At 45.1% G+C, this 15,475-nt stretch overlaps 1 protein-coding gene across 1 annotated transcript in view; it reads right to left on the reverse strand.

Moving 5' to 3' along the window:
- The window catches only part of tnrc6c2 (trinucleotide repeat containing adaptor 6C2), a 49,979-nt gene extending 39,516 nt beyond the window's left edge, over nt 1–10,463 (reverse strand). Inside the window, exon 1 of the mRNA XM_054604601.1 lies at nt 10,241–10,463. The gene's annotated coding sequence lies outside the window, so the exon portion shown is untranslated. The remainder of the gene's footprint in view (nt 1–10,240) is intronic.
- Between the last annotated feature and the right edge of the window lie 5,012 nt (nt 10,464–15,475).

Below are 15,475 nucleotides of genomic sequence, written 5' to 3' on the forward strand. Positions count from 1 at the left end.
CTAGCTAGATAGCTAGCCCGAGGGTCCAGGGAAACTAAGTGCTTCTTTTCGGCCCGTCTTTCCTTTGGCTCAGCTTTAGTGACAGCTCCTGGAAACTATTAAGAGGCATGAGCAGGGCCAGAGGGACTGAATGTGTGTGTGTGTGTTTAGTCTTCACTAAGTGCAATGGACACTAATCTATAAACCAGATTATGTCATATCAAATCAATGACACCACTCACCAAAATGTGCAAACACAATCGATCATCTTCATACCGGTGTAAAATGATGGTCAATTCCAATTTGTTGGCCGTCCAGCTAAGACTGCATGTACACACACACACACACACACACACACACACACACACACACACACACACACACACACACACACACACACACACACACACACACACACACACACACACACACACACACACACACACACACACACACACACACACACACACACACACACAGGCCTTGTACAATAAGCCGTTGTACTTCATCCGCGTAAACTGCAAGGACATGACGTTCTCGCAAAATCTTTACTGTGTGTGACAATCCTGACAATTTGTCTAGGAGAGTCCTTTTTTTTTTTTTTTTAAACAGTTCTTAGTTGATCATCTCAACTAACAACGGACTGTGCTCGAGTAATAGCTAAATGATGACATTCAAATGTGGTCTGACAATTCATAGTCATTTATTTATTTAAAAATGTCAAATATTTACTGGTTCAAGTTTTATATTATTATGAGTATGACTGATGGATTAATCGATAACAAAAATCCTTAGTTGAAGCCCTTATGTTGTGCCGAAAAACTGCCCAACACAGGGCCTGGAAATGAATCAAATTCTGAATGCATGAATGAACCATTACGCTCATAACAGAAGATTAATGAAAGGCCCGCCTCCCACTGTGCTTCCCACTGGCAGGGGGAGGGAGCTGTCCATCAAAAAGACAGGATGAGCCTCTCAGAGACTCCCTGATGGTGGGGTTATGTCTCTATGGCCACCGGGGAGAGAAAGAAAGAGAGACAGTAGACAACAGTGAGACCATTAAAGCAGACAGCTTTCTATTGATATTAGCAATGGAGCTGCTAGCTTGCTAATTCCACCATCCTTATACTGTGTTTTTTTTGCCCAATCTGGATTGTCTCTTCTTCACTCTCTGTCCCCCATTTCATTGCTCCCTAATACTCTCTTTCTCTCCCCCTATCCCTCTTACATTTACACAGTCCTATTTTTCATACTGAGGACTAAAGGTGTGTGTGTGTGTGGGTGTGTATGTGTGTGTGTTTGTGTGTGGTGTGTCATTGTGCTATCTCAGCAGCTAGGGGGAAGGCAGCCCTAAGGTAATAAATAGGAGCTCAAATGATGTGTTGGGCAGAGAGGCAGAGGAAGAGAGGGGGAGGAAGAAATGGGGGATACAAGTTGAAAGAAACTGGCTCTTGCTTTTAACACTGTGTGCTAGATTTTTATGTCGCCATCAGTTGCTAGTGACAGAGGCCAACACATTAATACTCTGTTTTGATCTCTCTGATCGCCGTGCACACAAGCATTTAGAAACCATCTCTGTCCATACTGTGACACCTGAAAATGCGTATCACGTGACCATTCACGTACACTGGGCATTCGCATGCTGATGCATAACAGGAGGCAAATTGATAACACCGCCAGACACATATGGTTGCAAATCACTCCAATAATAGCTTTCCCCCCTTTACTTTGCGTTATGAAATGAAATATTTCTGGATAACAGCTGCTAGCATAGACAAGGTTAGCAAAGCCCGAAATGAGTTATCCATGTTGAATTGGTGGACGTAGCTGATGTTATTTGTTTTCTTACGGATAATGATCACGTTATAGGGGTGTGACGAATCAGAGAAAGACACCACATGACTGATGAGATCAAATCAGGAAGTGAACGTGAGTGTCCGTGTCATAGTCTGAAAAACTCATTTTTCATAGTTTAATAATAATAATAATAATCAATCCTTTATTAGTCCCACAACGGGGAAATTATTTCTCTGCATTTAACCCATCCCGGAGGAGCAGTGGGCTGCAATGAAGCGCCCGGGGAGCAACTTCGGGTTAGGTGTCTCGCTCAAGGACACCTCGGCATGTTGCCGGTAGAGGGGTTTGAACCACCAACCTTGTGGTTACGGGACAAGCGCTCTACCTCATGTGCCACAGCCGCCAAGCTATATTGGGGTCAGCATCGTTTTCAAAAGTGTCCTTTTTTGGGTTCATAAAAAAACACCAGATTAGTGCGTAAACGAAGCAAAAGTTTTACGTTTTAAAACAAAAACCTATCAGTGTGGATGAAGCCAGAGCCTCTGTGCTATGTGTCATCCTGGCAGTCTGACCTTTTACCCCCTAGATGATAGCAGATCTACCCTATCTGGTTACAACTGCTGCTGCTGTCACAGAGGACGGGGGTACAAATACTACAACAAAATCACCATAGACGCACAACTGAACGTTTATTATTTATCTCATTCCAAAGATGTCAATACACTATGGAAGGCCTACAGTTAAATGGTTGTTTTTTTGTTATTCACTGTCACGTTGGCAGCAGCCTGGTAGGAAACAGTTGTCCTTTGGGCTGACGTAGCCAGAGCCAAACTTAGCCTCCCTCCTGACCTCCTTTGCCCCACATATAACCTTACCTGCCTCTCCCTGTCTCCCTCCCTCTCACTCAGTACTGCTGACACCAGCACCTCCTCAGCAATGACCCAGGGGTGTCCCTGTGCTGCCATCCAGCATCAGGTTCAACCTCACTGACAGTATGACACTGCAATTAGGCAAAATATGTCCTGTTTTTAGGTTGCTGACCTACAAAGCATTAGAGTGTCATTCAGTCTCTTAGTTACATTAAAGAGGCTTAGGTCACCTCAACCAATGAAGATAGAAATGAATGCAAAGATAGCTCTGTGGTACATTTAGCCTAACTTACTATAAATACTAGAACCAAAGGCTAGCCTCAGTTAAAATAAATAATGATATGCTTCCCAGCAAATGCATAGTTGTTTGAACGTGGATCATGTTCGCTAGCTCTAGGATATGTCCAAGATGCAGCTGTGAGTTGTCCAACGAGCAAAGTTGCAAATGTATGCACAGCTGGCAGTTGCTTTCGGACTGATGAGTCTAGGAAACCTTGAGGTTTAAGGTGGGATCTTTAAGCCCCTCTCAATATCAGAAAATCTGGGTCAAAAACGGTACCGACCAAGTTCCCAGATCTGACTTCTTTACAGCATGTCGGGAGGTATGAATCGGGAAAAAATCGTTCCAAAACTCCTGTAGTCTGAGCCCAGCTTTACTGACTTTTCTTACGAATACTGACTTGAGTAGGAAAAACATCCCAAAACTGTGGCCACCGGGAAATCAATGCAGAAGCTGCATTATGGGGCAGTATCCTCTCTTCCTGTGCTGCACAAAAGAGTTCCATATCCTGGGACTATAGGGCTTAAGCTATAGAGAAGGAGGCATGACAACAGGAACACACTGTACAAGAACGAGGAGGCTATAAACCCACACACACACACACACACACACACACACACACACACACACACACACACACACACACACACACACACACACACACACAAACACACACACACACACACACACACACACACACACACACACACACACACACACACACACACACACAGTCCCATAAAAACACACAGGCTCACACAGGGAAGCTTGATGTACACAGGCAGGAGGCGGTCTGTCTGATGCCTGTCTTTTTCTGCCAAGGATGCAGAGGAGAGGGAGGTGGGAGGAGGAGGAGAAGAGCAGATGAGATGAGGATGGGGTGGGGTGGGGGGTTGGAGGGGGATGAGAGGACGGGGGAAAAAAACAGGCGGAGGATGAAAGCAGACGCAGAGCAACACCAATTAAGAACGACAGCCGCCGGAGAACCAGACAGGGCACACGGAGAGAAAGAAGCGAGACTGTGCTGGAAGAGGGAAAAGAGAGAGAAAGAATCCTCGCCGGAGAAATGGAGGAGTTGGGGGGGGGGGGGGGAAACAAAAAACGGAACATAGCACTATTGAGGCTGGCAGACGAGGGGAGGGGAGGGGAGGGGGTTAGAGAAAGAGGAACCGATATATCCGTGCACCTTGATCGCTGGTATCTAGAGATGCAGAAAAAGCGAGAGGTGTTGGGGAAAACCGTGCAGGGGTGATAGAAAAATAGAACAAATGGGAAAGAGTAGAAAAGAGCTGCACTCGTGTGCAGATTGAGCGAGACAAAGAGAGAGACATGGGGAGAGAACACGAAGGGGGGAAGGGGTCTGGAAGGGAAACATGCAGCTTCACGTGTTCTGAAAGGCTGTCGGATCAACCGCAGACACAACACCAATCACAAAGAACGGGGGGGGGGGGGGGGGGGGAGACTTTCCTCTCTCAGCGAAAAAAAATAAAAAAAAAGTAATACGGTCAGGTCTGTGGCTACAGAATGTGGTGAATCCACTCCACGGCAACATCACCATTCAGCCAGCCGCCCATTCCTGTGGCGTTAGAGAAGCCACAGGGCTCTCCGGAGCCTTATTAGGCAGGAACATTATCATCCCTACCTGGGGGAATAATTCTTCAAAACCTGCTACCGACCTCAACCGCTCCCCAAAACTGTGTGTGGGTGTGCATTCGTGTTTACTCGAAGGGGGGGGGGCGGACGGAGGACAAGCCTGTAAATTCCACAGTTGATAAGAGAGCAAGAACAACGCTGTCGTGCACGTTACCGTCTCTCCCGCGGTTCTACGCCAACAGCCTCATCGGGCCGCTCAGTGCGTGCCGGCTACGCTTTCAGCAGGTGGAGGGAGCAGCTTTTGGAGATATAAAGCACACGGTATTGCTAAAAGGCCGGACCTGCTCAATGAACTGTGGCAGAAATATTCTCGGTTGTTGGAATCTGTAGACGAGGGACTGATTGAGGGCAAAACGGGTGGGTGGAGAGCAGCGATGAAGGGCGACGTGCGATGGAGAGAGAGAGCGAGAGAGTCAAAGAATCAGATGGTGAGGGAGGCAAACCTCAAAGCTGTTATTTATAACGCAGGTCTGCCTCCCTCACCAGAAAATTAGCTCTCGGTGTCTTGCCTGCTTCCTCTGCCAAGTCGATATGAAACTTTAAAAAAAAAAAAAAAAAAAATGATGGCAGCTCATTAAATAGGGAAAAACAGCACAATGCACAAGACCAAGCAGGCCTGCTCCCTGCCAGCGCCGCAGCTAAAGCTTATTGAATTCAAGGAGAAGCTGTCAAGCCGAGTGCGTCGGCGTGTACGTTTGTCTTTACTTGTGACTGCTTTGTGTTTACGAGACGAAGTAAATGTGGTCTGCATGTGCCCGCGTCTTTTGCATATTTGTTTTAATCTGTGTCGCCGCCTGGCAGCATAAAGGCAGAGAGGAGAGAAAAAAACAGGTCTGGATAGTTATGAGGTGCTATTAGCGTGAATACAACGATTAACCTTAAGTTTCTCTACATTTTTTTTTTAACCGAAGACGAAAACTGAGCACCTCTTAATTTACACTCATTCATTGAGCTTTATATCAGGACCACAGAGAGCTTTGATTGCTCTGTTTGTGATTCTAACTGTAGTTTGATCAGCATTCAGCCCACAGTGTATCAGGCTGCAGCTAACCATATAGGTCCATATAAATGTCAGTCAACAAATCCCTGGCTGTCAACAGCGTAAGCAATAACACTGACTCGGAAATGGCCTAGGAGGACAGAGGTGAGGATATGGAAAAGCAGGGAGACAGATGGAAGTAACAGCCCCCCCACCGTGAAGCTGTAGAAATACCAGGGAAAAGCTAGCTTGGGCACGTTTCTTGTGCAAAAATGTTGCTTTTTTTTTTTTGTACTACTGAGAATCGGCATCCTTAGATCTACACTCTCAAGATCTTATATCCTGCAGATGTGCATTATGACATAGTTCTTAAAATACAGATAATACAACTGCAGCAATGTTGGTATCAAAACATTAGAAAAGAAGGTACAATATGATGATGCATCGTGCTGACAGCTCACTTAATATATTCTTTAGTATCCTCAGATATTCTGTGTCTTAATCGACATGAGTTAGGTTATGTACACCTCTAACTGTTATTAAAACTCAATCCGCCCGCAATTTAACAAGGTCACAACTCAAACATCACAAGAAAACATGTTTGTAATTCCTAGCTGTAAGTCCTGAAAATGTGCTCTAACAATCCAAACACACAAACTGAATAAAAACACTTGAACTTCATTGATTGTACTCAAGTTGATTTTGATATTAAAACATTCCCAAGACAGCAAAGAACGACCCGAGCCATGCTATGACCACGCTAGTGCTTTTCACGTAGCCGTAACAGAAGGCTCTGGAAGTGCTGTGGGGACTAAGTCCTTTTACGTAACGAGTTAGGCTGTCTAATGCCGGTTTGGAGCAGGAAAAAGGGACCACTGTATTCCTGCATATTCTCTGTTATCCTCCATGTGACGGGCCCTCTCCTTCTCTCCACGTCCCTCCAATTAGCCGACATGGAGCACAGGGAGGGAAACGGGGGGCCCCCACCGAACCTCGGGCACATTGAACATTCCCCTGGACCCCTGCCAAGACTCACAGGCAGCGGCTAGCCAGTTCCAGTTTGGCTTTCCCCACCCCCTGCTTCCATCCCGGGCCTGGCTTTCCAGTGGCACACAAGCCGGACAAGATGGTGGGTGTTACACGGACCCCCGACACACACATCGGACTCTTTGGTTACAACTCTGCTATAGCTCTTCCGTGCAAAAGCCCTGTATACGACATAATAATGCACTGGAGCAGGAGGTCAAACGGACTACTGGTCACATGCACAAACCTGGTGGCCGCCCTTCACATGGGACTGAGACTACGCTTTAAACCTTCCTCTGAAGAACTCTTCATTATTTTACCACATTAAAAAAAAAAGTGAATGCAGCTTTGCACACTGACACACTTGGAAGTGTCTACTTTAGAAGATAAGATTAAGACGATCAAAACAAGAGATCACCATCTCATTCCAAAGCAGATTAGTGTCAGAACGCAGGTTGCATAAACCGTGTAGACCCAGTCTCTAATGGCGTACATGCAAAAAAAAACAAAAAACACCTCTTACAGAAAATGTCAATCTGGGCACATGGAATTATTGATGACAGATTGATGCTGTCTTCTTTCAGGGTGATGTCCATCAAACTAGGAATACTACAACCACAACCACCCACGGAGGGGAGGAAGAAGGTGACAGCTTTTGGCAGCCTCCCATTGAATCCAGCTGATTCCACTGTCAACGCCTCCCCCCCACCACCACCACCCCACCACCACCACCACCACCACCCCCCTCCCACCCCTACTGCAGCAGCACCCTGCGGCAGTGTTAAGCGCGTTATCTATCAGACCTGTGCCAGTTGTTTGAAAAGCCACATAATCACCGGCTCAGTGACTACCACGGACAGACCTGGGCTAAGGTCAATGACCATGGGAAACAGGGATAGACGACACAAGCCACTTTCCCAGAGCACAACTAAGTGGGATTTAACCAGAGCAAACACAAAATGTCTGACGGGGGTGGGGGGGGGAGATGGAGAGAACTTTGTTTATTTGGAATTGCAGTCCTCAGGGCAAATAGACTAACTACTGTGTAGAATTAAAAATTAAAAACAGAAGAACCAACACTGTGTACCTGGGGATACAGTGACATAAGACAAGCAGCCTGAGGTCATATTTTGACTATAAAGGGTCAGACGAGCCGACTTTCAGTTTCCTTTTAAACAAATGACCCCCCCCCTCTTCCTCCTCGGTGATAAGGACCTGCGGGTGGAGTTACTGCCAGGGTTTGTCCTCGTGGCTCTGTAATAATACACTCCAATCAAAACAATGTCTAGATGCCAACAGCCTACAGCCTGGTTGGATGCAGAGCCAACGTGGGTTACGGGTTTTTCCTGCAAGTGCGCTGCCAAAAATGGCACAAGTAGTAATGTAATTCATTGAGTCTGGGCCCAAGCGAGAGACTGGATTTCTCATTTTGGGTCTTGATGCACTGAGAAAGAACCAATTATAGATGCAGATAATTTATAGAGTTCTGTGCAATTTCTACGAGTGGATTAGCAGATGTTGGCGTGCCTTCATAGACATTCCGTGCTGTTCGTCTTTTTTTCTCCACCCCCCCCCCCCCCCGTGGATAATTTATGCATTCCCCTCACAAACCAAAAAAGGTAACAAAGCCAAAACCTTTTATACCTCTCTGTAGACGAAACATTTCTCAGAAGGCTCAAAAAGAGAAGCACATCTGACATTGCAAAACACGACACGCCTTGCCTCGGGGGTAACCTCCAGGGCCGGTGACCTAACGCCTATATATACACACACACACACCCCATATTTAACCTAGTGCCCTCTAGATAAGCCACCTGCTGTGGCTGCAGTGGGAGCTATGGTGCTAAAGCAGTTACGTCTGGGAAGGGTGAGCCTGACTGTATGGTATTCCTCCCCGTTCACTCATTTCACATACAGGGGCCCCTGCAACATCTTTTCACAGCCTCCCCCCCTTACTGCGGGCTCTTCAGCCTTTTGGAAAGACCTATGTGCGCATGAAAGGGAGGAGGGCCCCTGACCCTGGGTAAGAACAGGGAGTCTGTGTATGTGTGTGTGTGTGTGTGTGTGTGTGTGTGTGTGTGTGTGTGTGTGTGTGTGTGTCTGTGAGTCAGCTGGGTACTTAGGGTATGCAGGAGGCGGCTCACACAACCTGAGCAACTGCAGGGCATTAACCAACAGCAGTTAGCAAGTTGGCTTCGAGCCGGATAAAATGGTCGAGCACTCCCATGGCAGAAACGACAGGCATTCCACGTGCGCATTCGTTGGCTGATTCAGACACAAACACACGACACGACTACATTCCAAGACGTGCACACAAACAGGCACGACTGACTCCGTAAATGTGTGTGTTTGTCCTCCAAGTCTTCCCCCATCTGACTGCAAATGTACAATGTGTGTGTGTGTGTGTGTGCATTTTTCATTTCATCAACTCACTGGTGTGTGACGATAGAGATAAGACAGTGGTGACAGAGATGTCAGAGAGAGGGGGGGGTAAAAAGAGGGTTTGAAATTGAACGGGAAATTATGTACTTCAATTAAGACACGCGGAGGAGATATTAAAAGCTATACTCCAGTGCCTGGGGACAGGATGCAGGAAAGGGGGGGATGCAATGGAAGGCGACAGTTCAATCAGTATCTCCGGCTCTCTCATCAAGTCGGGGTGGGGAGTTATGTTTAATATTGTACTTGGAATTAGTTTGGCGGAATGTACTATAATAGTGGGGAAGATACAGGACGCGATAAAGCTACAGGATGAACCGAAGAGCAAAGAGTAGTGACAACGGATCAACCGGGGTGAATATGTGTCACGCTGAGGGAAACACTGCAGCTTCTGCATGCAGGGCACAAAACAAAAGCGTCCTGCTGTCATAATACGGTCCTTCTCTGTCAAAAATCATCCTATAGTATTGTGCGATCCCACCACGACATTACCTTCTGATAACGACAGAAACGTTGGGGGAAAACAAAAAGGCAACGCTATTCTCTCAGACGGTTCCAGAGCCTGTAATGGCTCACATGCACCGAGTGTGTTCCAGTCCACTCAGCCAATCATGAAAGAGCTATGATATAACAGAAAAAAAAGTTCACAACATTTTTCAAGCCCCATTCAAATAAGCACACACTACATTCAGTCATCAACCATAATGAATATCCACAAAAGCAGCATATGGGTGCATACATCTGATCAATCAGTCGTTCCTAAAGGGGGTTTCTCATTGATCCAACATCACATAAAGCACTGATCCTATTTATTTATTTTTTTTTTTGCAGGGGACACCCCTAAAAAAAATTAAATAAATAAATAAAAAGACTTGACACAGTTTCAAAGCCACACCATAAAGCCAGGCTTATTTCTGAGGATATGCAACATGAATATTGTGGAACAATAATCGCAGATCACAGCACAGGTCGGGTGTTAATGGGTGTTTTAATTACGTGACACTTGACATTGATTGCTGTAGTGTTGACGTAGTAATTGGTTGTAACAGGGATGCATGCAGAAAGGCTATGAGTAATCCAATGCTCCAACATTTGTTTGTTTGCGTTATTGATTTATGACATTGCAGCAAACACTTAAGATTTTGATTTTTTTTTTTTTTTTTCTTCAAACAGTGATCAGCATCAGTGGCATTCATCAAGTATACATGTGAGGCTTACCTTGCGTTAACCACAGTTTTGGCAGCTTTCAGTGTAGAGTCGGTTCATGGCAGAAAAAGAAATGTGCAGAAAAGCATTCTCCAAGGTTGTTTTTTATAGTTTTTACTTTCTTTTTCTTCAAAAGTTACCCGTAAAGAGATGGAGCAGAGATTCAGATCGCACTTATAGTCAAGACTTGACTGCTGCTGAAGCTTCTTGGTAAACAACGACTACACACAGCAGGTTATTTAGTTACGCTTTGAGCAAAAAAAAGAAAAAACTATAATAATAATAATAATAATAATAATAATCTAGTAAATACGCTCGTCTGGTTGTGAAAAAAAACGTCACGGTGTATAACGGAGGAGGGGGAGGGGGCGGGGAGGCGAAACAAACACAAATAAATCCCCAACACGAATGCAATGACTTTAAAACAAAAAAAAAAAAAAAAAAAAAAGCAGCTAAATAATAATAACAACAATAACAACACCGATGACGTCAGCCGGAGGACGCTGCGGCCGCTTCCAGGTTCTGCAGAGCCGAGAAATCCCCGCAGGTTGCGTTAAAAATTCGCCGACGACTTTCACGCGTGTATAAAAAAAATAAAAAAATAATAATAAGCTCAAGCAACTTGGTTTTTTTTTTTTAAAGTGCAAAATAAAATTGTTTTTTTTCTTTTTTTTTCTTTTAGTTTAGTTCAGGTCGCCAGCTGCACGACTAGCGACGGGCTGGCTGCCGCGGATGCGAAGTGAGAAACGACTCCGGGGAAATACATTCTGCGTGGGTCCGGACGGTTCACGGCAGGCGTTCAGTGCGCTCTCGTTGACAGTGGTCTCGCAGCCATTTTGTTCAAACTAACAACACTGCAGTCTCGGCTCTCCCACCCCCAGAGAGCAGACAAGACCAGGAAGAGGCTCCGGATACGTCGCTCCCGACCAACCGAATCAGGCGGACGATAACTCCGCCCACCGCGCTGTCGGCCCGCCCCTCCTCCGTGTGCCAAACCTCCACAGAGGATGGATAGACGGGCAGCTCAGGTTTCCAATGTAATTGCTGAAGCATGCATTGAATACTGTGAGCTTAAAAAATAAATAAAATAATGACCCTGTTATGGATTTTTGGGAGGATGATGTTGTAGAGATAGAAAAATAATTAAAAATAATAGTTACTTTTTAACACAATTTTATAGTCACACAAAATACTCTATAGTATAGAAATAAGACACTGTATTTTATGAGCAAAATAGTGCAAAAAGAGACACAGAAATAGATGAGTCGTAAAAATCTACAAGCAGTTTCAAACTTCCATTATGAACTTTTACTTTGCAGACTCAAATGTCCCTTAAAGGGCCCACGCCAAGTTTTCTTCTACCCAAGATGACCTTTGTCAAGAATCTCTTGATCACATGGTGTCCAGAAACACAGGGCGATCTTTCCAGGCTATTCACAACATGATGGATGAGGTCGCCCTCGCGGCCCCCGGACCGCGTCTGCAGCCGCCTCGGAGAAAGAAAATGCGGCCCCCTGTCCATTCTCTGTGCTCTTTTCTTATGGAAATGTCAGCTCTGTGCACAAACTCACACACTCTCACTCTCTCTCACACACACACACACACACACACACACACACACATTTAGGTGGGGTCAAGGCTGCAGTCCACAAAGGGGAAGGCTGACCAGTGAGAACTCTCTCAGCAAAGCTCTGGGCTACTATACATCACTGGGAGGGACTGCTAATGAGAAAGCCAGGGTCCCCGGCCCAAACTTTCTCTCTCTCTCTCCCTCTTTCTCTCTCTGTGTCTCTCTCTCCTTTTCAAGGCAAGATGCCCAGAGCTATTAAAATAGCAAACTCCAACTGAATGGAGAAAGCAGATGTTCCAATACTCAGGGTTAAAAGAGGTGAGAGGAGACGGGAATGCCTTCAGAAATATGTAGTTCACTGCAGATCACAGACTATTAAATTGTATGCAGATATTTGCTGTTCATTCATGCCTCCTGAATTAATTGTGTACATTCAGTCTTGAACGGATGCGCCTATTTGAATCAAGGGATTTAAACCTACATTTACTTGTAGCTCAAATCTCCTTCATGTAGACTCGCATGAGATATCAAAGATGAAGATGGAAATCTGTGCACCACAAAGGACAACTGAGACTTGAAACCATACGTGGTTTGACATGATCTTAGCCATCAAAGGCGAGAACTCCTCTGGTGCCTGAGTGCGTTTTAACATTGGCGAGAAGAAGAAAGAAAAAAAAAAAGACAGGGAGAGCGAGTGTGTGTGTGTGTGTGTGTGTGAGTCTCTGTGTGCAGACATGTATTTATGATGTGTATGCGAGTGTGTGCACACACACTTCCTTCTGCACATCCACTTTCCGGCCCTTCACAGCTTATTCTGAGCTGTTACTTTGACTCTACCAATTTCCCCAATTGCTTTCACATTTAAGCAGACTGCTGACAGAAGGGAGCCAATGGAAAAGGTCCACTCTGACATTCTGATAGGAAGCAGCCCAGACACAAGCCGTAGGACTGCAGCAAAGGTAATAGCTCACTCCTTCTCCTCTCAGACAATACACTTCTCCTCCTCCTCCTCCCCTTCTCATCCTCCTCCTCCTCTCGCCATTCTCTCTTTCTCCTCTCTCCTTTTTTTCCTTCTTTCAGTGCACTCCTCTGCCTTTTGTTTTAATTCCAGTCCAATCAAGAGCGGCGTTACGCATAAGGTTTTAATTTCAAGCCAGCCGCCGGAGTCTGCCAGACTGACACGCACACATGCACAAATTCACACAAGAATGCATGTGCACACACCGAAACCACAGATTCTTATGCAAACCATGCACACGCTGGATTCACTCTCTCGTCACAAATACACACTCCCACACTTGTGTGTTACGTGGCTACATGCATATTTAATGCGCGTGCTCTGTCGCTACATTTTATTATTTAAACATGTTTCCCAGGAGAGAAAGTAAGTCCATCCAGAAACATTAATAATCACACCGATTCATAAAAGACAGACACATCGTCAGACAAATTACATAAAAAGAATCCCAACAGGCTCTGTTTATTTTTTTGCCAAGGCAGTCAAAATATATTCCATAGTTTATGACAGACTAGCAGAATTTACGGGATCATCAAATGAATTTTAAGTACTTTCTTTTTCTTTCTCCTAAATACAAAGCTCCTATCCAAATGCGTAACATTTAATCTTGGAGAATTAACCAGACAAACATGATCTGAGGGGTAGCCAAACATTTCCTGACAGCACTGAATCCAAAAGCAGATCTTGGTTCAAATCCTCATTCCCCAGTGACTGCATTTTAGAAGAAAAAGACATTCATAGTTTGCTGTTTGATGCAGAATGACTGATGAGTCGGTTTTGTTATCGATTATGAATATGCAGCTCCCCCCTACAGTCTGGACTTAATGCATGTGAGTAATCGAAATGCAGACAGCGAGCCACTGCTGCCTCGCTCAAAGTGACATTTCCAAAGTCATGACTTGACATATGCAAAAGGAGCGTCACGATGATGATTCTGATGGAGGAAGGAGCCAAATGAAACCATCTCCTACCAACAGCACATGAAAGAAGAACCATGCGCGGCGAGTCTCCCCAGTCCTGCTACTTCAAGGCAAAAATAGCAAGTTGTAGCTGTGGGCGATTGAGCTGTAACGCTCATTGTGAGTTTTCCTCACTCTGACTAGCAATGTGATTGAAGCGGCTACCCATTAAATAACAGCAAAGAGTGGTAAAGAGCCTGCTGAGTTGCTCATCTCCAAGGTCTGCAGCGTTGCATCGAGAGATTAGGACAGACTGCAAGTAGCTGAAGGCATGGTAGTCCTTAAGAGGAGGAGGGATCCTTTTCATTAACTTTCATTAAGAATAAAGAGTGAATTACCCTGAACTGAAGAGGTCCAACACATAAAAGCCATTAGGGAGGGAAATGAATACACGCTGCACTAAAAACACACATGCATGCATGTACATACAAACACAGACGCACTCGATTAGGCTCTTGCATACAAATCCAGGGCAGACCTTGGCAACAGAATGCTACTAGTCCTCCGTATACTGCGGTGCCTCTGTATAGTACATAATATATTGTGGAGAGGGGGACAATAGTGAGAAGGAACAGTGAGCACATGTCCACAGTTTGTGCGTGTGTCCATTCGTGTGTGCTGTGGAGGGAGGCAGGGCAGAGCGGAGCGTTGCAGTGCAGTAGGACAGCGTTTCTGAGCTGTGGTAATTTCCCCTGAGGCAAGCAAGCAGGTAAAAGGCCAGCGAGGGAGGGAGGGAGGGATAGAAGGATGCTGGAATAGAGGGAGGAAGGCAGAGAGGCAGCGAGCGCGTGTGTCAGAGAATAATGAGGAATGATACAGCAGTGGCTGAAAAAAGAGGCCGGCAGATTCCCCCCAATCAAACGCACAGACACACTGCATTAGCAGCATCCCAAGGTTGACCGTGGTCGCTCTCATTGACAACACATTAACGTTTCTATTTTCATTTCAAGCGCCTTATCTTGTTAATGAGTGTTTTTTTAAACTGAGTCATTGTTTTTGTAATGAATTCATCTATTAATTACAGCTTTGCCTTTTCCTGATGACCTTGCTTTATTTTGTTACAGGCTGCAGACCTTAATATTAGCATACATTAAGCCCTGCTTATCTTTCATCCCCAAATGCTAATACGTCAAATTATCACCCGAAAAAAAAAGAAAAACACAATAGTGGTTTGTAAACTGGGGGTTTGTGTGCATGTGTGTGTGTGTGTGTGTGTGTTTGTGGCTGAGCACCCACACTTCCCCTCCCTACTTGCAAACTCATTACCAGGGTATAAGACCTGCATGGATTTTATGGTGTTTTGGGAACTGACTGGTTAATCAGATTTATTGCACACTTAAGCTTAATTGATTGCCTTTATGGATTCAAATGAATAATTAAGTGCTAACAAGCCTAGTTTCTGTTTCATCATTCTGAAATGATGATAATGACTCACAGAGAGGGAAGGTAGTAGAGGTGTCAATCAAAAATTGCTAACATCACCGGATCCACTGTTAGACCTTGGTCCTCTGTTTGCTATAGAAGATGCTTAATATAATGACATGCATGAATTGTTCTACTTACCCATCACTCAAAACACTGACGCGCACTTATTGTCCACCTGAACTTTGTACTCTATTACCCAAAGCCAGAGAATTATGTTTTCTGTCTGTTTGCTCTTTACGGGCCCTCGGCTTTTATATTTGATGTTTCTATTAGAA

This window comes from Anoplopoma fimbria, chromosome 9 (genome assembly GCF_027596085.1).
Source record: "Anoplopoma fimbria isolate UVic2021 breed Golden Eagle Sablefish chromosome 9, Afim_UVic_2022, whole genome shotgun sequence".
In the NCBI taxonomy this organism is placed as follows: Eukaryota; Metazoa; Chordata; class Actinopteri; order Perciformes; family Anoplopomatidae; genus Anoplopoma; species Anoplopoma fimbria.